The sequence below is a fragment of the Anser brachyrhynchus genome (genome assembly GCF_964034855.1).
Source record: "Anser brachyrhynchus genome assembly, chromosome: 8".
NCBI lineage: Eukaryota > Metazoa > Chordata > Aves > Anseriformes > Anatidae > Anser > Anser brachyrhynchus.
In genome coordinates, this window is record NC_137702.1 from 20,150,835 (window position 1) to 20,177,804 (window position 26,970).

The 26,970-nt window shown below is 41.0% G+C and overlaps 1 protein-coding gene and 1 long non-coding RNA gene across 10 annotated transcripts in view; one reads left to right on the top strand and one right to left on the bottom strand.

Annotated features, from left to right (window-relative positions):
* Positions 1-4,889: 4,889 nt before the first annotated feature.
* Positions 4,890-7,015, bottom strand: LOC308198821. The gene is made up of 2 exons (XR_013954232.1): positions 6,877-7,015; positions 4,890-6,715 (listed from the first exon to the last, which is right to left on the bottom strand). It is a non-coding gene; the product is annotated as an uncharacterized lncRNA (long non-coding RNA).
* RABGAP1L (RAB GTPase activating protein 1 like) overlaps positions 6,990-26,970 on the top strand; it is a 253,556-nt gene continuing 233,575 nt past the window's right edge. For 2 of the 9 annotated variants that reach the window (XM_080601896.1, XM_080601912.1), the window contains exon 1: positions 7,243-7,427. The gene's annotated coding sequence lies outside the window, so the exon portion shown is untranslated. Of the gene's footprint in view, positions 7,137-7,241; positions 7,428-7,576; positions 7,989-8,283; positions 8,405-9,027; positions 9,167-26,970 lie in introns of those variants that run through there. The other 7 variants (XM_080601914.1, XM_080601907.1, XM_080601908.1 and 4 more) reach the window with 7 other exon arrangements.

A 26,970-nucleotide genomic window follows, 5' to 3' on the forward strand; every position in this document is an offset into this window, starting at 1 on the left:
ATCCCTCACTGTTTCTTGAAAAGAGGCCTATAAATTTAATAACATTTAGCTGAAGCACATGCTTGATAAGCAGTTTACAGTAATATTTTTTTCAGAAGGAACATGTCAATTTTTTTTAGGTAGGCTGAGATTGTTTTTTTGTGAGATTGTAGCTGTATGGTTATTTCCTTAATTCTTTTACCAGAGTCTACATATCGCATCTACTTTCACAAGCAAATTCTATCACACACAAAACCCTACTTCTTTGCTACAAATTTCCTCCCCTGCTTTTAAATTTATTTTCAACAGAATATTTTCATTTTATTCTTTCTCTCATTACTGGTAAAACGCTGTTACATAGCATCCTAGGAGTTCAATCTGAGCAGGAAACACACAAGCATGATTTGTTTTTATTGTTAGTAATCTGATGTGTCAAGTGATGCTGTCTACTCTTCTTTAATTCCAGCAGGTGAAGCAGGAGGCATTTACAGAAGAAGAAAAAATAAATTCACCAAAGCGAATCCGTGAGTTGATTGAACAATAGTAACTAAATAGTGGAATTAGCTCACATCACTGGAAAGGAAGAATAGTATATGTGGTTTGGCGAGTAAACTACTGATATAATTGCTATGAAACAAAGCAAAACAAAAAAAAAAACACAACCAAATGAGAAAAAAAAAAACAACAACAGTGCAAGTATCAGAAAATAATCTGCAAATGTAATTACAGATGTGGCTTGTATATACATTTTTAAGACATTCAAATAATTTTAGTATGAGTGACATCAGTTTCTTGGAGATAAATGAGAACTAATTTCATACTCATTGAGGTACACAGAAGGCTACAGCATGGGTAAAAGTTTTAGCCTGTTAACAAAGCCAAAATATTTTGAGAAGCGTTCTTTCTGGCCTGTTAGGTATGTTTCTCATTCTCATACATAAGGCCACAGTATCTCAAGTCTAGTTGTCTCCAATACTTCTGGAGTTCCAGTGGCTCTGCTTGGAAATCAGGAGTAAGAAAGAAAGAGAGACTCATTGTTGTCATTGCAGTCTTTGTAACTTGGCTGTAGTTGAACTTCGTTTCAGCAGTTTGATATGGAAAGGTTGTTTATACTGCAGTTTATCACTGTCTCACCTAAGCAGCAGCTTTTCTTATCAATATTTCCATTAGCACATAATGCTTTGCAATAAAAAAAAGGAGTGTCCTCTTTTTCATACACAAAAAAAGCCCCTCTCCTTAGATTTTCTTCCACAGGAAACACACATGCGTATATACACTTATTTGTGTATTAAAGAGACAAGATAAAACTGTTTCTACTCCACATAGGTGAGTCAAACATTGAAAAGCAGATGAGAGTGTACATACCTCTATTCACTGATTTATCAGATCTAACAGCCACAACTCACAAGTGTCAGGAGGCAATGAACTTGCTTTGTTTTGTACTTCTCAAGCTCACAGATCTAAAGGAGAATCATTGGAATGCAACATAAAAATTCTAAAAATCTGACCCTCAATCTACCTTTAAATTTAGCTGCGAAAAGAAAGAAGAAACAACAAACCCAAACAAACAAAAAGCAACCAAAAAGCAACAACAAAGACCATTGAGAAATAAACCGTAATTTCAAACCATATTATTATCAAATACTGAGCTGCAGCATAGCATAGTAAATTATTGCTTCTCAAGTGTTTGGAAGTTCTGTCACAGGAATCTACTGCTTCCTGAGACTATAACTACTGGGTTGCTCTGCATTTTTCATTTTTTCTCTGCAACCTGAAGGAAATATGGACTCTGTTAGTCTTGTATCCTATAGCCATTGTTGCTCAGCTGTCTGTCTGGGTATCAGATCTTGTTAGCAACCAACTGATGGATATTTTCCCCAGCAAATACTTAATTTTCTTATTCTTCTGAACTTTTCAGGTGAAGGGATTGCTTTGGAGGTCAGGGATTCTCATACTAGATACATATGCTGTTGAGCAGAGACACACTGACAATACAGAAGCTTTTTTGCCCCCTGTCATTTTGTACCCCATTAAGACTGACATTTTGTCTTAGTCCTTACACCTCTGTAGGGCACCACTAATGGAACCTACCAATTGCAGTTTACCACAGACGGGCCTGAAGTTATATCAGCTTTTCTGATGTTAAGATCCAGATGCACATTTTTACAGCAACTTTTTGGCATGTCTTGCATTTTCGAATGAGGTCAGCAGATGGGGATTTATGGAAATAAGACCCTTGGCTTTAAAGGCAGAAGAGTATATAGATGTAGCAACAGTTACAGATATTTAGATCAGAGAATGTGTGTAATACACACAGTGTTTGTGTGGGTATGGGTGTATGTTTATGTAATATGAATATTTGTGGATATTCTTTGTATGCGTATATATCAACAGCAAAGCACTTGGTGATGTGGTGATAGCATTTCCTATCACACATCTTTGCACTTGCTTTGTTTCTTAAACAAGATAGCGATCTTCTAACTCAGCAGCATTTAATGTAAGCATGAAATGTCATGATGATGAGACTTCTGTAAAACATACTACTGTCAAGTGGATTTATATTACATGCACAGTGAAGTGACAGCTTACATGACACAGCATTATCTCCGTGGGTCTTCCGAAAATGGATATAATCCTTATCAGTTTTTGCAGGAAAGTGACCTATTTTTCCAGCTCCATTTCATGTAAAAATTCTATTCCTAGATACTTAAAGTGTTAAAATAGCCTTTTTTTAAAACTCTTCTACCAAATCTGAGCTTGATACTAATTACATTGTCAAACCTGCGTTTCTCAGAAGGAGGCAGCTTCTTTGTTATGTATTCTATTCCATCTCCCACCCTAAAAAAGGGGTCTTCATTCTACTGATCAGTTATTTAGCAGAGCCCCCCTGTTTAGCAAGGCCATTTGGAACCTGACACTTGATTCAGGTGTTACAGACCAGCCCCAGGAAGGCCACTAACAGCCCAGTCACTCTTTCCTAACACACAGAAGGACTAGCACAATGACCTCGTGCTTGCAATCCTGTATAAGGTCATACACTGTTACAGTTGGCTGAGAGACAGTAAAAAATTATTTGAAAAAAATTAAAAGTGATGGTTGGACCAGATGATCTTGGAGGTCTTTTCCAACCTTAATGATTCTATGAAACCTTACTCATATCAGGAACCTTGCAGCTAGAAAAGTCTTCTGCTGAGCCTGGTGAGAGGCAGGAACATTGTTTCTCATCAGCCAGGCACAGGACATGTTGGCAGTTAGCAAAAGGATTTTTAGGTTCATAGTGTTATGTGGATGTCTTTGGGTATGTCGCGCAAGCTACAGATCACAGCTCTAAGTGTGTAGTTAACAAAAGGGTTGCTGCTCTTTTTTAATGTTCTGAATTTCATGAAAATAATTTTACACTTGTAATTAAAAGCAATGTATATCAATTTATTCTCTGTAAAATAGAGTAACACTGCTTTTTTGAGACAGGTGAAGTTTGTGGATTCAGCCTACAGCTGTAACTGTTCAAAGGCCACATCTTCATCTTAAAAGTGGTAGCAACATTTTCTGTGTTTTCTCCCACCTAATTACTGCTGAAAATAAGCTTAGGAAGCTTATTAAGTTCCAGCTGCTGTCAGATTCATATTGATTTGTTCTGTCAAAAATAACTTGTAAACTCACTTCTGTACTATTGAACTACCGAATATAGAAAACCAACAATCAATCACATTATAAAACAAATAATCTATATTCTGTTCTTGGTTATGTGGACAGAATTCAACAGTGTGTTTATTTAGGGCTGTATCACGTTTAATTAGAATTAGACAATGTGTTGGACATCTTCAACACACCTTGTATCTAGAAAGTCTCAGCAAGTATTTAAACTGTGAAATATTTCAAGTATTAATTAATTACTTGTTGAAGAGGATTTGACTCGGTTTTATCTCTGGCATGTGATGTTTGGCACCAGCCCTATGATTTTAAGGGTATCAAATCTCCCTAGAGAAAAGCCACTTCATAAGCTATTCCTATTTCCAATGCTGTTCTAAACGTGTAAGAAGTCACTCCATTTTCTGAGTTCTAAAGCGTACTCCAGCAGTAAAATCAATATATTAGGCTAGTGTGCTCAAAGGTACTGTAAAGAACTGAGGCAGTGTCCCTGTGATGATGCTAGTGTCTTAGCCGTATGGGAAAAACAGTATGGCGGGATCTTTTATAAACACCCTTTGAAGTTTTATTTTTATTTTTGAAATTCTGGTTTAAAACAATATACAAAAATACATGCAAAGACAAAAAGTTTCTGGAACCATTCTGTCCATACAAGTTACACACAGGTATATCTGAAAATAGAATATATTTTTCCAGCATACCTGCCCCCAGAATTGTTGGTTTTGTTCCAAACCATGTAATTTCCTCCAATTATTTATGTGGATAAGGTAGATTACCTCCTGAATAGGAATCCTTCCTCGAGCCTATTTTCAGACGTTTCAGGCAGTCCCTCACAGTGCCCTGGTTTCTGATTCAGACAAGTCTCTAGCAGTGGCAGAAGGAGTGGGTGCTGGCGATGCCCCTTCTGGGCAAATGCTGGATGACCTTGGCTTTGGCTTTCCATTATCCTTCAGAGAAGGTTAAATGGCATTCCTATCAAAACAAATACTTACATGTGAGCTTTGCAGCATTCAGGTTGTGAAAATTAATACACATGGACTTTATAGCTCCAATTTAGAATGCAACTGGATTCCTTAATTGCCGTCTGTCCAGCAATATTAGCCTTCAGCTCCCCATAGTGGATAATAGAGGAGAGGCCTGGCATTGATTTTTTTTTTTTTATTTCAATGGATTTTAAAATAAAGGATTTTCTTCTCAGCATGTGGATGCTCTATGTCTTCAGGATATTTCTTGCACCTCCCAGGACATTACAGGTATGAGGATTTGAGTACGCTAAGAAAGAAAGGCTCGTGATAATCAGTGCTTTAGCTTGAGAGTTTATTATGCAGCAAAAAGTTATTTCCATTACTAAACAGTTGGGCTGGTGTGTGTATTCACTTTTCTCATAAACAAACTTTCAAATTCTCATATTGCCCAGGCTGTACATTTCATATGTCTTTGCTGGCTTTTCAGGTATCTATCTGAACTTCTTTCAGTCACGCTTGGGTTTTCCAGACTTCTGGTAGCTTATCACATTCTCTGCAGAACTCTCCCTGATTGAAGGAGGTGCCCAAAACAGAGAAGTTTTCTTCACCAAAAGCCTTTTTGAGCTCAGTGGAGTGGAAACATTACTTCACTTTTCTTGTGCTTGACAGTCTTTTTCTACATTCCAGTAAAGTCGTCACATTTTTTTTACAACACTGAATCACTGTTGACTCATTTTCTTTTGTGAACTGCTCTGAACCCAGACTTCTTTTTGTAAAGTAACTGCTTAGCCAGTTTGTCTCCAGCTTACAGTTTTGCAGTCAGTTATTCCCAGCTTTACTTAAGTTTCTTGCCTCATGGAATTACATCCTATTTACTTTAGAACTTTGTTTCAACTTGTCGTGATTTGTTCAGTTCTGTCTTCCAAAATGCTTGCAGCTCTCACCTGAACAGGATATCCTTCACAAGGATAATAAAAATATTCTCTGTCATATTGCACCACGTAAAATTAGGCAGTTTGGGATTCAGGACATAAATATTTGGAAATCTCACTTGCTACAAACTTCTGGTTTTGAATGTGAATCACTTGGAGTTACTTCTGAGTGCCATTTTGTAACCATTTCATGTAAGTTTCACACAGCCCACATTCCTCTAGCCTTCTAATGAGAAAGGTAGATGATATAGCATGGGAATCCTCGCTGAAGCCAAGATCCCATGATTTATTTTTGACATATTCTTGTTGATTTTTTTAACGCTTATTAATATTATAAACATGACTTTCAGTTCTTCATGTTTTTACCCATATTCTCACAGAAGTGTGTCGCATCTGAGGATAATGACAGTTAAATTTTTTCATCTTGTTCCTCTCCTCTAATATTCTTCCCCCTTAATCTTTCTTAATTCTGCACACTGTTGCGGTTTATCTGAAGCCTGTGGTGCGATAAAAACAATCTGAAGATTATTTTACACCAGCTGCAGACAACTAGGACAGATAGCTCTAATAGTGCATAATAGTAACGCCAACGGAGAAACACTGACAATGCACACGACTGGCCAAATAGTCCTGCATACAGCAGGCCAAGTAGTTCTATGGGAATGCTCACCCGTCTGCTTGCCTTGCCGGCCTTGAGACCAGTTTGCTGCAGCACCGCAATGCAAAACGGCTGTGTAACAAATAAGCCAGCTCTGGGCCTTTTTGCATATTCAAAATTTGTCTGCTTTTCTTACAGCATCTGAATGAACGTTAATGAGAGTTAAATGCTTGGATATATCAACTTTAAGTAGCTGCACTCTTAAAGTGATTTAGAAAGAGATTTAAAAATCGCACTTCAGTGTTACTGCTGCTACAAGTGTTTGTGCTTCGGCCTTTCCCCCCGTTCCCGGCAGCAGAAGCGGGACGCGCTGCAGCCAGCCTGTGTGTGCTGGGACACGAGCTGCCCGCTGCCCTGCTGTCCGGCTGTCCGTCCGTCCGTCCCGGCTGTCCAGCGACAAGCCATCCGCGTACACCCGGTGCCTGCAGGGCAGTCTGTCTGTCCCAGGTCGGGGCAGGGCCCGCTGTCGGTGGCACTGACGCGGTTATTTAGTGCTGGGGCCTGATGTTCCTCAAGGCTCCAGGGATCCCTGTCTGACATGGAAAGAGTGCAGGTGAGCTGCATAAACTGTGGGGTTAATTTAAATGCAATTTGTTTCACACAAAAGGCGAAAGAAAAGAAAGCAACGGGACAACCTTTCATTATTTACACATAAACAATGCAGATATTTACTTAAACATACACATCTATTTACCGTTTAAATATTAAATATTTATTTAGCCCTACAAAACCACTGCTGATAAACGATCTAGAGCTGGGATCCGCATCAGAAAAGTTTGCTTATCCTACGCAGCACGATCTGTCGGTCGCTGTCATTCCGCAGCTGCAGTCACCAGAATTTGTAGGCGCTCAGCAGGCAGCCTCTCTGCGGGCATTTCCCGAGGGCCGAAGGGCGACGTTTTCCCAGTCGGACGGCCCGCGTCCAAATCGCTGTTCCTCCCGCCGCCGGCTGAGGTGAGGGACGCGCTGCCCTCAGGGGGCACCCGGCCCGCGGAGGCGCCGAGGGGGCGGCGGCGGGTAACGGCTCGGCTGCGGGGAGGGGACGGGAGGGAAGGGGAGGGGAGAGCGGGGAGGGGAGGGGAAGGAAGCGCCGCTGCCGGAACGTGGACGGCGCTGGCTCGGCCCTGAGGCGGCTGCGCGGCCCGCTGAGCCCCGCCGAGCCCCGCCGAGCCCCGGCGGCCCGGCCTGCCGCTGCCCTGCGACGAGAGGCGGCGGCGGAGGCGGGCTGGGACGGGCCGCAGGGCGGTAAGCGGGGGGCGACGCCGCCGCGGGGCTCGGGGCGGGGGCGGCTCCCTGAGGCGGGCTCCCTGAGGAGAACCGGCGGGGGGCGGGAGGGGAGCGGGGGCGGGCGGCCGTCCCGCGGCTCGGCGCTGCCCCTCCCGGCCCGGCGGGGCTGCCCCCGAGCCGCCGGCCGCTGCCCCGGCCCCTCGCGGCCGCGGGGGGAGGAGGAGGCTGGAGGGGGGCAGCGGGGCGCCGGGAGGGAAAGTTGGTTTGGTGCCGGGGCGCGGGAGCGCTCCTCTCCCTTCCTGCTCCCGCGTAGGAAAAGTGAAGTCACTTCCCAGGAGCCAGGGAGCTGCTGGCCTAAATCCGCGTCCTCTGCGTCGCTCGGGTTCACCCACCTTTCTGGGGTTTTTTTCTTCCCCCTTCTTCTACTTCTCACCAGCCCCCTTCCACAGTTAGGCCCTCCCTAGTCGTGGCTCGGTACAAAAATCCCTGTCTTTAGATAAAGTACTTGAAAAGCAGCTGAGAGCATCTGAAGTGGGTACGGCGCTCTGAATGAGCTGGACTCGGCAGCTCTGCCTGTTTGTAAGTTTGTGAAGTGTGGCGTGTACTTTGGTCCTGCTGTCACCCTGCGAGCTCTGCTAAGACTGCTTGGTTTTGATTGCCTTGAGTAAATAACTCACGGCATCTCGTACCTGCGTGCGAGCGTGCATCCGTTCTTTTCTGTGAGAGGGTGGAAAAAGAGATGTAAAGTGTCAATGTTATGTTTTTTGAAGACAGTAACAGGTTTGGCAAGAAAAAAGAAATAGCCTGCTTAGGTAAGCATTGCTTCTCTTTTTCGTGGTCAGGCCCTACTCTCACGATCTTGGTGACTTTTCAGATAGAACTCTGCAGAAGGGCAGCTGTCTTTCCTGTCTCCAAAGAGACTTCTCGGTGACGCCGTCTCCCTGTACGCTCGGGCAGGTAGCGCAGCTTCGTTTGGCTGAGCCTCCCTGGTGCAGGTGAGGATCCCGAGTGACTGCCATGTCGTTATGTGCCGTGTCTTCTGAAGATTTATGGGGGGTATGGGGTCGATTCTGCAAGCTCTGCATGTGTCTAGGTAGCACTGTAGGCAATGCTGTTTGTTTATGTGGGCTATGTGGTATTGATGGTGCTACTTACGAGGTTAGTTGGCAGTCTAAGCTTGAAGAGACTACTGCTGCAGTTACACGCAGGAAGCACAAACTGACTCGCTGCTGTAGGAACTGAAGCTAAATCAGAATGTGTTTTTTTGCAGTACTCTGCAACGTTCTCTTTAAGGTAGTTACAGCGAAGTGCAATATTGCTTGGTTAAAAATAGCATTCAGTCCTTTGAAAAGTGATTAAGATTTGGTGATGTTAGTAATAGAATTTCAAAAACATCCAGGCCATAATGTGGCTTTTGGGGGAAACCAAGTTGCTGGTGTGTTCTCCAGGGCAAGTGAAGACAATCGGAGTTGTGGCTACTCCTTCCCTGTGTCACCAATGGGACTCACGCAACCAGGAAGTGAGTTAGGCAAGAGAACTAATCTGGGCAAAAAGTAGTACTTCTTAATTTCTTTTTTTTCCCTTCCCAAGTTACTTTTTGGTTAGAACAACTTCCTGAACTAGTTCACTTGCCTGGTCTTATGGACGATGTCTCAAGCTGAAGGAGGAAGAAGTGTGTTTTGGTAGGGAGGAAGGAACAGCTGCGGTCCTGCTAGTCGTGGCCTGTGATGGGTATTGGGGTCATGCTTTTATGGCTGGTAAGTTAGTCTAAGAAGGCACTGCTGCTAAAAGAAGCTACCCTGAGTGTATGTTTGGTATATGGTGCTTGTGTTGAAGGTAGCAGGTGATACTAAGGGTGTAGGAGCTCCCGTGTGCTGGCACGCCTTGGTCGTGAAACCCTGGTGTCATTTGTCTTTTTTTTTTTTTCCTCAGCAGCAGAGCCACCTCTGTTTCCGTATTTTAATTCTTCTTGTCCCCAGTAGCAGCTTGCTCTCTCCTTTGCATACCCTTTCTTCTCACTAAACCTGCCATTGATTCATTAATTGTGAAGAACGATCTGGGCATTGTTAGACAGGGGTGTTTGTATGGTTAGTCAGCTCAAATTTAAAAATAATCAGCCATATATTTTTATTATTTCTGTTCTAACCAGAAGGTTATTTCAAACTTGACTGACTTCAGTAATTGCAAACCTTCTGATTTCCAGTTTGAATTAATTTGTCATTAGATTATATCCATTTTATGTACCCAATGGACTGATATGCCATATCAGCGCTCTTAATTTTGGTGTAGCAGCACTCTGAAACAAATGGATGCAAAAATGTGTCAGATTGCAACACTGAACCTTTTTTTCCCTTCTGGCTACTGGCTATACCAATCTTTCCTGTAATTGCTTTTTCTCCCCATGAATTTTAATTTTGACCTAAGTGAAAATTGAACCGTACATTTCAAATATTAACATTAAGCTTTGTAGAAGTGTTCTTTAAAAGAAGACTAAGATGTTTTAAAGTATATTTTCATAAGACTAAAATTTATTTTATTTTTTAAATATTTTTGACAGCTTGTTCCAGCCTCAATCTTACTTTGTTATAAAGGTACAGCTGTTAAAGGGGCCATTACTGTAACCTAGATCACTTAAGGGATTCTCTTTGCTTTGATAGAATCCTGGTTCAGAGGCGAAGCTTGACCTTTTTGAAAAGCGATTGAAATTGATTTATTTCACCTTTTCATGTGTTCTTAACTTTAAAAATAAACAGAACTTGTGTTACAACGTATTAAAAAATACCTCCATGGATTTTAAGATGTTTACTTAATTTTGATACCAGAAGTGTTTCAGGGGGGCACTTTGTGAAGCTGAGAAAGCAGTTTGTTTGGAGAGTGTGTGTGTGTGACTGCTTATAAGTGATACCTAAATAAATCCATTTCTAAAACCTGCTTAGTTAAATAGATTACTCTGAAAGATGAGTAAGGCCATTGTGGAACACCTCAGTTATATTTGTGCTTTGCGGAGGGGTTTCCTGTTCTTTGGAAGGAGCAGCAGGGACAGAGATCTTCCTGATGTTTTTAAGCAGACCGAAGAAAAATTAAAGTTGCTGCCACAAAGCGAGATGGGTCACAGCCCTCTGCTTTCCTGGTCTTGTCATCCCTGAGGCTTGAATCAGAGTACCAAAGAAGGTGTGTTTTCTTTCTAGGTCAAATGAGCTTAAAAGTGCAAAATTATTCTAGCGCTGGAAACAGGTTTCTGTGTGAGTTATGGGGTAAGCACAGTTGTAAAATGGAAAAAAGTTCTAAGGGCAAGTGGCCGAGGAATGTTTACATTTGTGCGTACGACATCAGATGCATGCTTCCTATACGTACAGGACAGCTGAAATTCTTAAATACGTAATTAGGAAGTAATAAACTTGTTTCAAGAATTGCTGAATGGAAGTTTATCAAATAAAACAACAGGTTGATGGAATGGTGAATTCATGAAATGGTATCGTTTAGGTCAGAAGGGGGCTTCTGGAGGTCATCTAATCCAGCTGCCTGCTTAAATTTAAGCAAAACCAATTTAGATAAGGTTGCTCTGGCCCTTACTGTGTTTCTGGATAACCTGTCTCCACGTTTGACTGTCCTCACGGGGATTTTTTTTCCCCCTATAAACTAAACGGAATTAATTTCCAGCTTGTGTTTGTTGCCTTGTGTCCTGTCGCAGTGCTCCATCCAGAAGAGTCCAGCTCTGTATTTTCTGTACCCTTCCATTAGATAGTTGTCAGCAATAAAGATTCTTCTGAGCTGCTTTTCCAGGCTGTGCAAACTCAGCAACCCCAGCCTCTCGTTATATGGCATGTGCTCCTGCCCTCTGGCCAGCTTGGTGGCATCCACAGGACTTGCTCCAGTGTGTCCGTGTGTGTCTTGTGCTGGGGGCCCAGCACTGGATGCAGTGCTCCAGCGCAGTCTCACAAGCCCTGAAGAGAGGGGATGGAGCTCTCCTTGGGCCTGAGGGCTGCTGGGCTCGGCCTTCTGCGCTGCGAGGCCACACTGCTGGCTCCTTGCAGGTTTTTTTTCCTGCGGGGACCTCCAGGTTCTTTTCTTCCAAAGCTACTTTCTACTTTTTATCTGGTTAGTGTCCAGCCTGTGTTGCTACATGGGCTTATTCTGTCTTGGATCCAGGACTTTGCACTTGTCTCTGTTGAACTTCATGAGGCTCCTGCCAGCACGTTTCTCTAGCTTGTCCGTGTCCTTCTGAAAGGAGCATGTCCATGTCCTTTCCATTTCCTGAAAACCATGTTGCTTGTTTACCCAGTGCCTGCCTCACCAACCTGGCTCTGAGGATACCATGAGAGACGGTGTCGATTGCCTTCTGTGTCCAGTGCTCTTCCGTCATCCCCTAAGCTGGCCATCTTGCAGCAAGCTGTTGTGTTGATCAGGCGTCCTTTGCCCTTGGTAAATCCATGCTAGCTGTTCCCAGTCACTTTCTTGTCCATCTGGGGCGTGGGGATGGCTTCTGGGAGGGTTTGTTCCATCGTCCTCTCATGAACTTAGGCTGGCCTGTAGCTACCCAGGTCCTCCTCCTCCACCCCTCTTGAAGTTGGATGTGATGTTTGCTTTTCTTCCAGCCGTAAGGAACCTTCCCTGGGCTTACAGCCTTTCAAAAACTTGTAGAGTGTGGTCTCTGTGACATTGGCCAGCTCCCTCTGGGCTCCTAGTTGCATCCCACCTGGAAGCATACAGAGCTGTGTGCTTCCATCTTCCTCAGGTGCTTCCCAACTCCATCTTCTTCTTTTGGAGGTCATTCTTTATTCCAGCAGACAGTGCTACCAGGCGCAGGGGTGTGGGAGGCTTGAGTGCAGGCCCTACAAGCGAAAACTGGGGTAAAACAGGCACCAAACATGTCAACCTTTTCCATGTCATGTCTGAAAAGTAGAGGGCAGTGTGTACTCTGGTGCCAAGGAGGCAAAGCAATTTGAAAAAATGAACCACACCTTCATTTTTGCCACAACTAAAAATAACTAATTCCAGGTAGAAATTTACAGCTTCAGTGTGTACCCTTCCCTTTTGTGCATTGTAAATAAGAAGTTGTTTATACTTAGCAGCAAGCTGGTTGAATTAATTAATACTCAATGCAATCCATACACAAGTACTTTCAATTGGAGCTCATTTTATGTCTCTTTGTCACTGCATAAACCCATTTTAGAAATCACTGGAATAAAACTTTGAAATTGTACCGTGTTAACTGTGTGCAGGGGATAATTTGTTTTATGCATTTATTCAACCCCTCACATGTTGTTCTTGTGTTTATGTCTTAGCTATTCAAGGACAAATAAAGTTGTTCTGGAAGTCGGTGAGCTGTAGTCTGTGCAGACAGTTTGAAAAGAAAGTTCTTGCGTGTTTTAAACTCTCTGTGCGTGCTTGACATTGCTTGTGACTTCTGAATGGGTGTAAGTGTTTCGGTTTGTGTTGATGTTGACCTAACCACAGGTTTATCTTGGTACTGTTATAGGCTAGGTATATCAATCATAGCGTAGCTTTGGGGGTCTGAGTAGATCTCTGGCATTCATTCAGTCTCGAAATACGATTCGTAGCATGGCTGGGAATTCAGAATTGATTTCTGTTGTAATGTATTTGAGAGGAGGTAAGTTTCCATGCAATACCGTACTCAATAAACCCTGTAGTTAGTGGTAAAATTGCAGCCTGGACGTTCGCCTTTCAAACGTGATCGTTTGTTTTACATTCGGATGCTGGCAAACTCTTATACAGTGAAGCCTGTTCCTCGTGGTGGTTGATAACTCCGTGACTTAATGGTTCAGCTTCTTTTTAGTGTCTCTCACGTGATTCCTGAGTAGGAAAGAAGAGGCCAAGGGGCAGAAGAAAAAAGAGGCGTTTTTTAAGAACCAGCAAATTCTCACAATAGAGTTTCAGTCAGTGTCTGAATCTAAGAACGGATCCCGAAGGCTGTTTGCTAAGTGGCTGAGCAAGATTTCCTCGTTGCTGTTGGGCTGAGGAGCGAGGTGTAGCGAGGTGGTGACCTGGGTGAGGAATGGAGCAGATGTGGAGGCAATGGACAGCAAAGCCCTTTCTTGGTACTTGCTGTAAAGCTCACGTGGTGGTAATCCTTTTAATGTAAAGAACCAGTTTTGAGGAGCTTATTTATGACCAGTCTCTGATGTTCTCTTTTTCTTGCAGGTAAATACAGTTGTGAGAATACTTGCTACATTATCTCTTTATAGTCTTTCCTTTGCAAAGCTTCTATACGACAGGTTTCCTACTGCAGGACGTAACTGTGTGAGCTGCCAGAGGAGAGTTACCGAGTAGTCATGGCCGAGTCCCGAAGGTACACTTTTGGCAGTGACTAGCCCTTCTTAAACCTCCGTGCTTTCAGGGTGCGGAGCTGAGTTCGGCGGTGGCACTGTTCATTAGAGCACAGCTGATGGTTCTGCTTAGCCCGCGTCAGTCATGCGCACCCTAAGACGCGCACCAGGTTTTCCTTGGTGGGCATTGTGTGCTGGGCAGCGATCTGCTGCGGCTGTCCATGCGTTTGGTAAGCTAATGCTCTCATTTTCCTTTTGGAAGAAAAAATGAGCAAGGGCTTTGTCTGAGAATCTTACTCTAAAGATTGACTTTTAGTACGAACTACTGTTTAGTTAATTTTAATAATATTCATTATTATTTAGGGAAATAGCACCTTGTATTATAAATATTTCTTGTTAAGATAGAAACCAATAAATATAAACAACCCACATATTTTATTTAAAAGAAGTTATGCTGAATTGAGTTGCTTTTTGTTCAGTACCATTATTCATTTAGCATTGCGGCCTTACGATGGGGTAATGGTAGCATGTCTCCAGGTATTTCTGAATATTTTGGTAACTTCTACAGCAGGCTGGATTTTCTAAAATTTCTCAGGGGGAAAATAATTCAAAGTAATGTAAATTAGATATTTTGACTTGATTACTGTGCTTCACAGAGGTCTAGGATCCTGTTTATTATTTCAGCATGATAATTAAGATGGTTTTATTGTGCATTTCTGTTGAGTATGTAAAATACGGTATTTTTACTGAAACGATTGGTTACAAAAAATTTAGGTGTTGTCTACAGATTTGTATACACAATACACAAATGTGTATTGAACATTATGTGTATATATATACTTGTATTTCTAACATATTTTATAATAAAACCTGTAAGGACTGCCTCAGCTGGTGCATTGTCATTGTGTGGTTGTTTATATACAAAACCAAATCCATAACTTTAATTTAGAAATGGGTGTAGAAATTTAATAGCTGGCTAAACTTTTAAAATAAACTTGCAAAAATAATTTGCAGGCTTTTATTTACACTTAAGGAACATACTGGTATATTTCTCTTTATTAGGAATATTTGAGCACTGCAAATTGATTTTTTTTTTTTCACAGGAGACAGTTTTTGGTTGGTTTTTTGGGAGGAGAAAAAATTAAAAGGAAAGCAGGAACCTTAGGCTGGGCCATTTGAAGTGCCTGTGGCAGAGACGTGGTTTCTTTCCCCTCCATTCTGCGAACCCGACGTTTTATTTTGTTCCTCTGGCGTGTACTTTCATTATTTCCTGTTATTTTGAACTCAAGTCTCACAAGTTACTTCTTGGTGGCAGTGCTGCCTAAGTAACGGTAGTCCCCAGGCCTCGCTGCCTGGTTTTGTCTGTGCTGTGCATTGGCTGTGCTAACACAGGGGCTTGCTGAGCCAAGCGTTGCAGTGGCTGAAGAAGTGCTCTAATCCTCCTTTCTTTCCCTGGGGTTCTTTGTCAGTCACGTAAGTTGTCCAGCCTCTTTCAGCGCGTTACTGCCTGGACACTCGCACAGTTGGAGCAGATGGTGGGAGGGGATGCGGCTTTCTTAGGCAGTTCGTCACCTCCTGTATCTTCAAGGTATTAATGAACTATCTGTAGCTTATAAGTGTTGACGTTTTCAGCTTGAATTGGCATGTGTGTGGGCATCTGAGTACAAAACAGCAATGAAGTTGAAAGAGAGCTTGATGTGCATACCAGCAGTAGGTCTGGGAGTAAAACTTGAGTTAGAGCTCAGGCTGGGCAGTGCAGTGAAGATGAGCCTGTGGAAATATTAGTCCTTTCTGTTTGTGTGCACAGAGTTTGTGTTTGCTCGTGGACAGCTTTACCATAAAATGTTTTTTAATCCCTATTATACTTGATCCTAATTGTTAATACTTTAATAATTTTGTTTTGGCTTTACAAAATTTCAACAAACTGGCAACTGTTAGCTAGATTTTTTTTTTGAGATAACAGTTCAATGTTTTTGAGTGAAAAAAAAGTAAGTGCACCGTAGAAAACTCAGTAACTGCACATTGTTTTGAATGTTAATTATGAACTGTTTATTGCTATAGGTATGTATAAAAACGGTTAGGAGAGGGGAGGAAGTTGATGAAAATGTCCAAGAAAATCGGTTGTCAAGCCCCAAAAGACTAACATGAAGTTGGAAGTTCCTCGTAGTTGTTACGGCTTCTATATTTGCCTTTGACTATTACAACTTCCCTTTTTTGATTCTTTTTTCGTTTTATTGAGACATCAGAAATTGAGACTGACTATGAAGGGGTCAGACTGAGGGACAGCGTAGATTAGTATCTAACTTCTGGTGGTAGCCAGAGAGGTAAGGACAAAGGGTATGTAGTAAGACAAAGACAGGTGCTGCTCCTTCTAGCGTACCCTACCAGTTTCCACCCCGGCCTCTGTGATCCTGCTTCTTGTTCCTTCTGGCAGCCGTATGCTTTCTGAGGTGATATTGTGGAGCATGGAAAAAGTGGTTGCATTATCTTGTATATTTTCTACAAAACTCCCAGGATGTGCCGCAGTAACATTCCGTTCTTACACTCTGTAGGAGTGCAGTGAATACCATCTGCTTTGCTGGGACTTGCGAACACGTGAATTTTTGTTCACTGCTCACAGGGCTGGGACACTGTTGGGTTTGTTGAAGACTGAACTTTGACTTGAATGCGTGCTGATCTAGGTTGCACTTTGTGTTTTGGGTTTGGATTCCTTGCATTGTAAATCGTTTGCTTGTCCCATGGGTTAATGGCTTTTGTGAGTGTGAAAGGAAATGAGTGATCCCTATGAATATGTCCTACAGCACGTCCTGCTAAACGAGTTTATGGGTATCAGAATAATTACTGTCCTTTCGTTGGGTAGGTGAATACGAGTTGTAAGAGTTGGTTGTGTCGAAACTTTAAAAGAGCGTGTTGCTGTGATGCATCTGAGAGGTTCATGGCTGTGGCTCCTTTCTAATTTTGACTCTGTTGTTCTTGGCAGTATAGCAGGACTTAAAAATTCAAATGTTAATTTGGCGTATAAATTTCAGCACCAAAATAGTGAGCCACCAGTTAGGCTCTTCACTCCAGCTTTTCCCTGGTGGTGTCAGCGTTATCCATTGTAACACCGGCCTTGAGGTTATGTGGGGTCCCCCCTCATTCACTGCTGCACTCCTGCAATCTCTCAGCTGAATGTCTGCCATTTTGCTGGCTTGTCCTGAGCCTAGGGACTTGGTAATGGAACGTTCCCGTAGTGGTGCTCAAGGTAGCATGTTGAAAATGCTGTTATAGAAAGCAAATCCTTGTATAATTATTAGAAGATGAACTTCTGTCATTAGTATTTCTGTGAATTTTATATTTTACATTAGTTGACTGTAACGCCCTCCTTTTGTTTCCTGAAGTAAAAATGTTTAATTGAAGTAGTTAGTATGTAAATATTGACAGTGAGTTCTATATCTACATTTAATGACAACCATGCATGGATTGTGCTGAAACCCACAGCACAGCATGCTTTTTTTTTTGGGCAAGTTAGCTTAGCCTTTGAGAGATGGAGACTGTGGTTTTTAAAAACCAAACAAAACAACAGCCAAAAAAAATCCAATTGCATCTTTTTGGCTCCTCAAGATTTTTTGGTTTAGGCAAGCAGGTGAATTTCTCAGATTAGAAATATAGCACTTTGTAGTCCAGCTAGTCTGGATAGCCTGTCTCAACAGACAAGTACTTTGTTGGTTGTTGGGTAAGGTTAGACACCTTGATTATGTCAAGAAAATTAACAGAAATCCTGCTATAGCTTTTTGCACGATTTTTCCAGTTATATTTGGTGGTGGTATGAGCAACTATATTGTATTATTTTAAAGTCATGCTGGAGAAAAGATATGTAAATCTCTGATGTTATCAACTGGCCTAGATTAGCCGGAGTCTTAAACCAATGTAATTAATGGGATTCATTCAACTGAATAAACAAGATGCATAAGATTTAGGTAATTAGTGGTGATCTGCCTGAGAAGTGAAGTTTGTTTATACAAAGAAAAAATAAAAATTGCTTTTCTTTGAGCTCAGTGATAGTTTCACTGTAAGAAGAATCTGAAAAGTCTTTGTCACGGTGTTTTAACATAGAATTTACCCTGTAAAGCAATTCTACTTACCATATGTAAGTAGTAGGAAAAGGCTGCAAAAACCAACAAACCAACCCTTCTTCGGGCACCTCAGATTTATGTTTTTTATAATTGCTGGTGAAAAGTGGTTTTTTTTTTTATTATTATTATGAGTCTTCTATAGCACCTTGTCAGTACTTGTTAGCTGCTTCGAGGAATTCTTACAAATAAGAATGCAAAATAGTAATCAAAAGATTATGTCTGGCTTTTGATTATTTCATTTATTTACTGAAGTCAGTGTTTTCTTTAAGCATTTAGGAGGAAAAGTAAGTTCTGCTCATTATGGATGTCTGGGATGAAAGAAGAGAAATTGTTTCTTGGAAAAAGTGTATGTGTGTTCGTTTTGTTTCCCATTCCCTTCTCAGGCAGTCTGTGGAGGAGATCCTGAGATTAGGAAATACTTTAATGTTCCAGTGTATGGGAGCAAAAAATGTTTTAGAAGGGACCATTATCCATAGCGTCTTCTGAAAATCAAGGCTGTATGTGTTGGAGCAGATGCTGTCTGATAGGAGCCCTTGGCCTGCGTAAGATCATATATAATGATACACACATGTGCTATTAATTTGAAGGTAACCTCAGGCAATGCAACAGAAGCAGCTTTTTTATAAGTATTTTCAGATACATGATTGTATGGCTTTCAATGATTCTTCCTTTAGATCAAGTAATGTGTTTTTTTTTTTTTTTTTGGTCAGAATTATAAAATGTTCTTAATAGTTAATAAACAGAATGAATGAGGTTGTTTTTTTTTTTTATGGGTGTTAGTTGGTGTTTTTCATACTGCCTTTCCAAGCAGTAGTTCTACCCTGAGTTATGGAATGGATTTGTTTAGTTAAATAGATCACACAACAAAAATCTTTCCAAAGAGTGCACTGTTATTAATAAATAAATAATGCTTTGTTTTAGTTAAGGAAGATATGTGGTATTCCTTGGTATGTGTCTTTCAGAAAGTTTCATATGCACATCTCTTACCAGTTTGTAGAAGAGTTTGGGTACTCTGGAAAATATAAAGTGACCTGCATGTTGAGACCAAACCGTTTTCTTCTCATCTTGATTGATGACATGAGCAAATTGTATTGATCCTTCAGACTTAAAATGGAAAAAGCAGAAATAGAAGGAAAGGTTTTATTATTATTATTATTATTATTATTATTATTATTATTCTAATGTGATTAGATGGACAGAGCAGTTTATTAGTACCAGGTGTATCTGGTTACATAGTGCACTGTTCTTACCCGTGAAAGTCCGTTTTTCTGGGAGGGAACCACTTTCATTTTCTTAATTTTTCTAAAACCTGTCGGGGCCTTTGAAACTAGTACTAGAGCTGCGTCACAGAATATCGTTATAAAAACTTGCCCTGGGAATGTGGGATATCAGCAGATGACTTCTGGCATGCAGAGGTATTAAGAATTTACTGGTCAAATCAAAACTAAATACTGTTTGCACCTCTACAGTTCAACATGCACAGGACTAAGGGAGGCAATAGTTAAAGCCATGTACTGTGGCTTTTAGTTGTCGTGTACACCGTTATATAGTAGTTACAGTCAGGTTTCCCAATTTGAAGCAGTTAACCTGACTTTCCCGAGGTTTCACTTTCAGTTAGTCTCAGCCCTTAAAAGAACTGTTGTCTCCATCTTTTCATGCTCTATCTGAATATTTAATTTTTCAAGTGATGATTTAAGATCTTAGCTTGGACTCTAAAAGATTTTAATTGCATTACTTGTGTAGAAAGTATTTGTTTTTAATGAGAAGCTTTGTTTTGCTTTATGTTATAAAGGAAATTTTTTCTTTCTCATCTATTCTTGGGTGCACTGTTGAGACTGGACAGTCTTGATGCTAAAGCAGTAGAAGTTTTGGTGGCTGTCTAACCAAAACTCATAGTCCTTGCCATTTTGGAAAATCCGTAAATGAATAATGTTTTTGGAAAAAAAAAGAAGTCTGGAGTGGCTACTCATTTACAGCTCATGATTGCTGTGACAACTATTAGAATGAAAGATACAAAACTAAGAAAAATAACTGAAGAAAATCAAATTAAAATAGGCTGGGAAGTATCATTTGTCCTGCCTACGTTGGTAGTGTATGACCAACTGCCGTTTAACAGCATCTGAGAAGCGGGAATCTCATTTCCCGTGGTCAGAGAGTATTAAGGTAGTTTCTGGGGTTAAGAACAAAACACTTATTTCACCTTGAATCTGCGAAACTTAATATTCCCCAAATTTATTTTGCAAACTTAAGATCACAATTGTAATCTCAGGCACAGGTTCCTCTGACGAACAAGGGCTTTACTAGCTCAGGAGGCAGGCACTGAATCGAGGTGTCTCCGGTGTTCCAGCGCTGTTGGAAGAGACGCTTCATAAGGCACTTGTTTGGCACGGGGAAAGATTGGCACACAGGATCAGGCCTTAGATCAGCCTGCTCTTCCATATGGTCTGCTTTGCATTACATCATGGTGTGTTTTTTTTTTTTTTTTTTTTTTAAATCGGAAATAATAGCTTGTGGAGAAAAAACCTGGCTGAAACTTTCAGTATATTTAATGGAGAGAGGTTGTCCCATAGGCTAAATTGAACTGACACTGTTATTTTTACTATTAAGGGATAAAACATTAAATCCTTTTTAAAGCACTGGTTGTCCTATGCTACTGCCATCCTCTGGAATATAGGTCATTATGGTTATGGAGTGAGTGGCCATATGGTTTAGTAAATCAGCTAGTGCTTGGGTTCAGTTTGAATGCTGCCTGGAAGCATCATCTCGCAATGAAGAACAGAGGAAACTGACGTGCTGCCCAGTCAGACTGCAGCTGAGAAGAATCGGGCACTCTTTGCTGCTACCTTATATTTTCCAAAGTAAGAAATGACTTACTGGCTCAAGAAGCCAAATGTTAGTGCTTAGCTGATAACAGGAAAGCAGCGTGAAGAAGTACTTCAGTGCTCATTTACGTTGGTTGCTCTGTCCTTGAGGTACAATGAGCTGCTGTGCTAAAGCGAGTTGTCTGAAATCCTGGTAGGCTACCCAGTAAGCCTGCGTACCAGAACACGTGATGTGCAGATTTACTGTATTTTTGTGTGTGTGTGTGTGTGTGTTTCTCCCATAAGACACAAAAAGAATGATAACCCCTGTAGGGTGGTGGAAGCTGCCATATTTCTTATTTCTTATTTATTTATATATATATATATATACACACACACACACACAGACACTATATATATATAGTATATATATACTATATATATAATATATACTTATTTTTAAAGTATATGTTTTGAAAGGCGGATAGGGAGGACAACAGTTTTGCTTTTAATTAGCAGAAAATCCAAAAATTTCTTTAAATTGGTTCAATCCTAATTGGATTAGCTGCTACTGGTTATACTTGTAAACAGCATAAAGTACCACGTGTCAGTAAGAAGCAGGTATGCTGGTGTCATCTGTTTGTTAGCTCCTTTCTCCTGCCGCTCACTTGTGTGTGTGGACAAATCTTAGGCCTGAATAATTGTTTCTCTCTTTCTAAAAACACCCAACTCAACCTTATTTTTAACTCTGTTTTGTCTAGGGTGTAGCTTGTTCGCTGCAATGCTTTTTTCTTAGTTTGTGGAGTTTGAGCAAATGAAAGTATCCAGCTTACTGGCGGCTGCCTTTGTGGCTAGCAGCTTACCCGATGTTCTTTCATTCACCTGGACTGATCTTTCATCTAGCATTTATGATACTCTTCCCTCCACCCCTAAATTGTAGGGGGGTTGGATTGGTGGATTTAGTTTGGTTTACACTTGCTTCTCATCTTCCCTCTTGCCTGTGATTTGCAGCGGTGGATGATCTCTGCTGAAGAGAAGAGATGGCCCTTCTCTGCTGGGCTGTAAATGTCTGCTGGTTCCTTGCCTGAGTCACACTCCGCTGATGTACCAAGCACGTGCCTACCATCATTCTGGAAGGGTTCTTCACCCTGACGATCTTATAGTTAAGATGAATAAGACCAGTATTTTTCCCGGAATGACTCCAAACTATTCGTCTTTGCAATCTTTAAGTGGTTCAGTGATTTATGCATAATCCAGTTTCAGCTCAGCAAAGCAGTTTCTCTCCTTTAGAATAAAGAGCATGGCATTCAAGATGGGATCTATTTAAAAGGTTGTCCTAAAATTTATTTTGTAAGATCTGTGTGCAGTGTGCTTTTGAAGGAAAATAGACATATTCTTGTTTATGTAGTTTTCTTTTGTTTCTGTCTTCCTTTAAGAGTTATTCCTTGGCTACAAAATTGACATAAAACCAGTCTGTATCTAGGCCTCTTGTTTCTCTGTATCTAGGCACCCAGTACAACAACTGAAAACAGTCTGCTGTCTGTGAACAGCCTCATTATTTGCTGTTGTGTATTAAGTAGGAGTTTGCTTTCACAGAGGAGGCAGTGTTGCCAAAATAAGCTCTGTGGTTACTTTTTAGTTGTATGGTTGATTTTTCTTTTCTTGTGTGCGTGGTTGTTTTTTTGCTGTTGTTGTTTTGAGCTCTTAACGTTGCTTTCATGGAAATTAGAAGATGCTTTTATACATATACATATCTATACGTATTAATATTTTAATATAATACGTTTTAATGTTTTATACAGCAGCAATCTCCTTACATTAGGTTGATTTTAATCTCAGGAAACAGTATTGGTAAGCCAAGTAAATGCTAATTTTGTTTTTCCCAGATGTGCTTTACAGTGTCTTTCATAGCCAGAACTAGGATACTGGGAAACAATCGATGGATCATGGACCAGTAGTAGTGTGAACACAGGGACTTAGCTTCTTATATGAACATTACACAGAGAGAATTTGGCATTAAGGGTAAAATTACAGTGCTGTTGATTTTGATGAGGTTTAAACACTGCTTTTATGAAACCTAGGGTTTCCAGCTGCATATGCATCCACTCGGTCAATAGGAAAGAAAAGGATTTTGTGGAAGATGGTTAGCTGTACTGCTTAAATGTACAACATAGTAAGGAATTTTAGAAAGCTATTTGGTCCTTGAGTGAAAAAGCATTCAAAAGCTAAAGCTTTGTGAAGCATTTGTTGGCTTTCTGAAGAAGGTATGCCTCTCAATAATGGTAGCTACCTCCCTGGGTGAGACTTACGGTAGCACAGTGTTTTGATGTGCTGCTTAAAATACGAAGCAATGGTAGAGACACTCAGTTATTTGTGTGTGTGTGTGGGACTGTCCATGTCTGTCTGGTTTCCAGCTTCCTTAGCAGCAAATTAAAATGTAATGCCCACCACTTCAGTAAACTGCAAATCTAAGTCACATCTGTGGTTTCTAGTTAAGTTGGCTAAACGCTCTTTTCGCACAGGTGCATTGTATTGCGTGGCTCAAAAAGGGAACAAGCTACGCTGCTTGGTGTACATTTGCACTTCATGCATCTGTTAGCAGAAGGTGAATCACTGCATAGTTTTGTGAGACTTTCCAATTCGGAAAGCTCCCACAGAGTCCGCTGAAGAATATCAGTTCTGAAAAGAAGTAGGATTTGTTTACTGGTATGTCGAATGTAATACTGAAAGAAAATTAAATATTTTCTGAACCTACACTGAACTTCAGCAGTAACTTTGACATACTTGTTGAAAGTGAGCTGGAAGTAAACACGAAAATGTCAGGTAACTGCTTCAGAAGATTGGTTCCTGTTAAAGATGGCTTTGCTAACGGGGACCTGTCTGCTGAGGAACTTTTTCAATCTAGTCAGGTCTGCAAAGCAATCCCCTTCTGGAAAGTTGCTGACCCTTCCTTTGATTCTCTCTTTCCAATGGAGGACATGAGTCCTCCAGTGCTGCTGTTCCTTACCTTCTCTTGCTCTTCTGCCACTGAGGCTGGCGTAGGCAGTTGTGATGAACCCATGGTGCCTTACAGGAATGAAGCAGGGAAGCTGCTAAGTTTGGGCCTTCTAATGCTTGGCACTGTAAGCATATGCAGTGAGTTCTGGTCTCTGGCCCCAAAATGCTCGTATTCCAACAGGAGTGGCTTAGCTTTTGTCTAGGACTTTGTATAAGCAAAGCGTTGGGAAATGAAGTACGGAAAGACAAAATGAGTGGTGTAAAGCTCTAAGGCAAAGCTCACAGAGGAAAACAACAGCTTTTCTTCAGTCGTCATAGTACCAACTAGAACTTAAAATATTTTGCAGAGGAAGATCTTTTCTTCCCCCCTGTTTTAGGTAGATCTGATTACTTTCTATCTCCAGTATCTTTTGTTTTGAAAAGCTGTTTGCCAGAAAGCCCTTTCTGAGATTGTTCCTCTTTCAGAACTGCATTCGTTTCGTCATACAGTTGCTTTGTTTAACAGAGGTTTGGGATAATTTCTTCCTGTGTAATTGTTGCTGAGTTTCTGAATTGTTTTCTTCGTGGCATTGCTCATCAGTGTGGAGGAAGAATTATCTTCTCTACAGGAAAGAATGTGACTGCTTAAGATACTTCCTTTGTAGAAATTACTTCCTTGCGGTAGTAGTACATACTTCCAGTATTACTGTGAAGAGAACTTTGAAAGCACGATTTATTGTAATCTTTTTGAAGGCATTGTTGGACGAGCCCTTCTGACTCTTCACCCCGATGGTTTGGGTAGTGACCATCTGGCCTGTGTTTTTTATCCTTCGAGTGCTGTTGCCAGAACAGAAGGTGTATTGACACCATTTGAAACTAAACTGCACTAGCAGCTTAAACAAAGCCACTGGACTTCATGCAAAAGCAGGTGAGGTGTGTTACTTCTACGGACTTTCCTGTCCCTGACTGTCAAGTGCAGTTTGAGCAGTAACCAAATGCAAATGCTAAACCTCTTTCATCAGTATTCTGAGAGAGCGTTCAGCTCCAGGATTGTCTGCTACTAATTTCAGGGAATAAACTGAACAGGACTGTAGCCTGTATAGCCGTCTGTACGTTCTGATAAAGCAGTCAACAATTAAAAAAAAAAAAAAAAAAAGCTTATTTATGAGTTTAGTAGGGGGGTCTGTTCTTCGCACATGCATACTTGTGACACTATCATTTGTTTTTTGACTTTTGTAAGGAAGAGAGGAGTTCAGGTTTATAACTGTGCAATGACTAAGGACTAAAAGCCCTTAATATGGGGTGAAGCTAACGAAGAAAGGGAAATAACATAATGATCTACTAATGTCCAGAAGTCATTTGCCTTTTTTCTTGTTAATACAGTATAAAAAACCCTCTCAGGTGTTCTGTTCCTTCTGTTCCCCAAATAACCTTGATTCATTCAAAAGAGGTTTTTATTCTCTTCATTGCTTTTCTTCAAAAGTGCTTAGCTGAAGTATTAGAGCATGAGTATTTATGATGTGGAAAAAAAAAAACAACACAACTTTTTCCCTCTAAGTAGCTTATTTCTTAAAATGGTATAAATCTCAATAATCTTCTGGAGACTCCCAGTCAAATTATTAAACTCTCATATGAACTTTACTCAAGTTGTTTAATTTTGAGTATGACTTGATCATGATTCTTGATATATTTTCAGGCATTAAAAATTATTTTTGATCACAGATTGGTCATGCAATATTGTATGTAAAGCTTTTTCTAGTCACATGCCATTTAGAAAGCAAGGGGGAGGAAATGAGCAACCTGTTCACAGCGAGATGTTGATCCTTATAATATCCACATTTTCCATAGTTTCCATTGTTTTTAACTTGTCACCTGGCGTGATGTCTGTCGTGGACATCAAGAGGTGGTCTTAGCAGAAGACCTGTGTGGTTTGTAGACTCGTAACTGTGCTTGTGTGGGATGAGGAGTGTAGAGATGCATGGTCAAGGAACTCACCTCCTGAATGGCTGACCTGTGCGTGTTCATCTTTGGCTGTAAAGTGGAGACTGCTGTAGTTTTGACTGAGCTGGGATAAAGAACATCGGGTGAATAATGCTGATGGCAGCTTGGAGTAGGCTGGAATGAAAAGGTCAGGCGTGGTAATTTATTCAGCTAGCATAGCTGTGTCTGGAAGAAGGTATGTGTCTGCACTCAGTGTGGTGGTTCAAGCTTAAACTATGCTCTAAAATACATTAAGTGCTTTGCAAATCAAATGTAATTGCAAGAATGCGTATGGTATGCTTTTAGGAAATTTGCACGGAATTAGAAACTCCCTGCAGTCATCTGCTGTTTATAATACTTCCTTTGTCTTCCTTATTTAGGAAGTAGGACTTCCCTTAAACTATCTTTATCCACATAAGGCAAGAACAAACCTCAGTATGCTTCCCTCGTTTTGTTAGCATTTTCTCTGGCTTTACAAATGTACATTTACCCTGGTTTTCTTGTTAAAATATTGCTACAAAAAGCTTTTTCTAGTTGACAGTGTGTCTGTCTGTCCTCTGTTATTGCAGAAAGAAGAGCTGGTGATACGCTGCTGTTAGCAGCTTGCGTTTGTCTTTCAATAATTCGTGCAGTAGGGCCTTCTCGGAGTGGAGCTCCCGTGCTGGTCTCCCATAAGTACGTGCATGAAGTTCACCGACTGAAACTTAGACTAAAACACAACAAAACGTCAAAGTAGCGTATCTTGTGATCCTCCTTTCTGCAAATGTGCTAGACGTAGAGGCGAGGCTTTTAGTTTGTTGTCTTCAGGACATCCAGCAATAGTACCTGTGGGCTGGGAGGGGGATGCTTCTGATGGACTGGATCTTTGCTCCTGATGTGGCCAGGAATGTCCCGTCCCGTCACCCTCTGCTTTTTTCTCCCGTGGAGGTGTAACTTTGCAGGTTTAATGATTTCCCAGAATATGCTGTATTCAGGGAGCCTGTATTTGTTCTTTCATCGCCTTCAAAGAATTCCATAAAGTGAAGTTCTGCTACTGTATTGAGGATTGGCTTTGAAATTAATACTCATTTTGAGTTGGACTGGCTCTTTATTGCAAATAATAGATACGTTCTTCAGTAACATTTTTCCAAGATTACATTAGTTAAAAAGCAACTAGATGGGGTTAATAAACTGTCCATAACGTACTCAGTGTCATATATTTAAACTTGGTTATGTCTCTTGCCAGAAAGACCTTTAAAGCCAAGGTACTTCAAAACACTGAATCAAAACTGACAGCAGTGGTGAATCCATTACCGAGGCTCGGGCGGAGCTCACCGTACGTCATTTGTCTGCAAAATATTCATGCTTGTGAGTTTGTCTCACTGCTGATCCAAATTTGTAATCTTTCTCTGAGTATTGTAGC